We start from the raw sequence: 3,153 nt of genomic DNA, 5'->3' as shown, positions 1-3,153 counted from the left end.
GATATGAGAAAATTTATTTAAATAGTTTAAATTCAACATCTAAATTATACTAAAATTAACTTGATTATTTTAAGAACTAAAAGAAAAATTAACGAGGTAAAAAAAGATAATTTCTAAAAGTGTAGAGAGGAAAGTAGGAATACAAAAAAGTCTATGAATGGAAAAACTTTAAACTTAGAGCCCTCTATAAAAAAAAAAAACCTTAAACAAACGGTCCAGATTAAATATTCCACAGATCAACGGCTCACAACATTTTTCATACCCTATATATTTTTCACAAAACTCTAATCATGTCTCCTCTGACACTATCTCCATCTTCGCTGCAACAACCCTCTCACTCTCTTCAAAGTTTCTAAGATTTCTCATTTCAGCTAGCAAAAATGGTGAGCTCTCGTTTTGATCTACAATTATTTTGCTTATGTATTCGCGTATTCATATTTTATTTTCTGAAACAATCAGTTAGAAATTACGTATTCGTTGTTATAATTTTCTCAACAATCAGTTAGAAATTAGGCATCACTTGTTCTGATTATTTTGTAGCTTCTCCATTTGCTTATGTATTTACGTTTGTATATGATTTTATCAACAATCACTTAGACATTAGCCATCAATTGTTATGATTATTTTATAGTTTCTCCATTTGCTTCAGTATTTATTTTCATATATGATTTTCTCAACAATAAGTTAGTAGTTAAGCATCTATTGTTATGATTATTTTATAGCTTATGTATTTATATTCATATTTGATTTTCTCAATTCTTAGTTAGAATTACGACAATCAGTTAGAAAATACGTCTTAATTGAACTTCTCATGGATTGTTATTAATTTCTCAATTAGAAATCAATCGAGGTGTACAATCATTTTAGAAACAAACACTAGACAATTCTTTTTATATGTTTTAGCCTTGGTAGACAGAGTTACTTGTTCACTTAGAATGTTTCTAGGTGCTTACTAGCTGGCCTCAAAACTGCATTTATATATAAAAACAATCAGTTAAAAATTTCACATCAATTATTATGATTTTCTCAACAATCAGTTAGAAAGTGTAGATCAATTTTTATGATTTCTCAATGTTCGGTTAGAAATTACGCATCAATTGTTATGTTTTTCTCAACAATTAGTTAGAAACTACGCAACACATCAATTGTTATGACTTTCTCAATAATCAGTTAGGAATTACGCATCAATGGTTATAATTTTCTCAAAAACTAGATAGAAATTATGCCTCAATTATTATGATTTTCTTAATAACTAGAAAGAAATTATGCATCTATTATTATGATTTTCTCAACAATCAGTTAGAAATTATGCATAAATTGTTTTATATGTATCTGTTAATTTGAAATTTTTGTAGGTTCTTCCAAATGATTACAACTTGTTGAATCCACCACTAGAGATTGAAAAGAAGAAGCACAAGCTCAAACTTCTTGTTTAGTCTCCCAACTTTTTCTACATGGTGCATTTTTTTTTAATTTGAAAATGATTCTCCTCTATATTTATGGTTTTGGATTTTGATGTTTATGTGTGTCTTGATTTTTTGTCTGTAGGATGTGAAGTGCCAAGACTGCTTTAACATGTAAGATCCTTGTCTTTTTGTTATTTTTTTTCCAATTTAGTATAGTACTTTTACTTTCATTTTATGCGCATTAATACTGTTTAAAATTCACATGCTCTTTGTTGAATTATAAACTATTGCTACTTATATGACATTTGTGTTGAATAAATGTGGAGAAGCTGTCTGAAGTCTCGCTGAAAATTAATTTGTCTATGCCGAAATTTACAATTATAATTTAGTAGTTTGACACTCATATCTTTGAATTCTGACTGTTATGACATGTAGTAATAGTACTCCAAATTATTTGGATAATCAATGTTTGTATTGATATTGAAAATTTTAAGTGTGGTTTATGCCTAAATTCATGATAGAAAGGAAATACATTAACCCTCATATGGTGTGCTTATCTGAATCCTGCCACATAATTTTCTCAATTTGATGGAATAGAGTGAGTTCGAGCTTTACAAGCTCATCGTTTCTGATGTTATATATTTCAAACATGCAGAACTACTGTGTTCAACTATTCTCAGATCGTAGTTGTTTGCGGGAACTGCCAAACTGTGGTCGTGCTAGACTTACTGAGGGATGTTCTTTCAGGAAAAACAGGAGACTAGAGAGCATAGTAATCACTTTAGATTGAACTCAACATTCAAATGAGAATTTTGGTGCAGTGCTCTATTTTCTTATTTAATACTAGGTGTTGACACCCAATTTTAACCCTCCACGATAAGAACTAATTTTCGAGTTTCTTTAACTTCAAACGATTTAGAATGATTAGTTTTATAAAGAATCAAAATATTTTTCAAGTTTTTAAAATGATTTTAATCATTTTTATAATATTTTAAATAATAAATATGTTTTATATAATTAATTATGTATATAATTAATATATTTTATGAATATTCAATAATCATCTCAAAAAGATTTTATTAAGTTTATATATTTCATTAATTTACTTTAGTTTAAATTATGGTTATAATTTTAAATTTTTTAGTTTATAATTAAATTATTGTATTTCGTTAAGTTTAAGAAGCTCGTTAATTAATCTTGTTTAAATTCGTCTTGTTTAAGATTTGACCGAATTTCACCAATTAAATTCAATTCGATTAAATTCTAAATTCCAATATAGTATATGATACTGATTTAGTACCAGTTAAACGAAAATTATTAGTTTTAATGAATGGAGGTATGGGCTATAATTATTTATGAAAGAATGGGTATTTCAGGTATTACTTTGAATTTGGGTATGAACTTGTAATTATTTTGAATGTTATTGCCCATTTATATAGTTTTTCCTTATTTTAACATGTTTATTTATTATTTGATTATTTATTGATAAATCTTAAAGTTAACTAAATTCAAATTCCCCGAAGATAAGTTATTTTTGTTTTCTTTAGTTATTCTAATTTTTTTTTACTTGTCTTCCTTTTCACTTGACTACTAAATAAAATACTTTGAAACTATTTACTTAGGCATATTTTAGATAATATGTTTCCTTTTCTTTCAAAATTAATTTAAGTATAAAAAGGTTTATTATTTCCTAAAGTAGTTAAGCATGCCTATTTTTCATTAAATCTGCCAAATATTTTAAATTGTC

General features: G+C 26.5%; 1 pseudogene; it reads left to right on the top strand.

Moving 5' to 3' along the window:
• The first annotated feature begins 380 nt into the window (after nt 1-380).
• Nucleotides 381-2,223, top strand: LOC125845764 (40S ribosomal protein S27-1-like; annotated as a pseudogene).
• The last annotated feature ends 930 nt before the right edge of the window (nt 2,224-3,153 follow it).

This window comes from Solanum stenotomum, chromosome 11 (assembly GCF_019186545.1).
Source record: "Solanum stenotomum isolate F172 chromosome 11, ASM1918654v1, whole genome shotgun sequence".
NCBI lineage: Eukaryota > Viridiplantae > Streptophyta > Magnoliopsida > Solanales > Solanaceae > Solanum > Solanum stenotomum.
The sequence above is the reverse complement of the archived record's forward strand: the minus strand, read 5'-3'. Positions and strand labels throughout refer to the sequence as shown.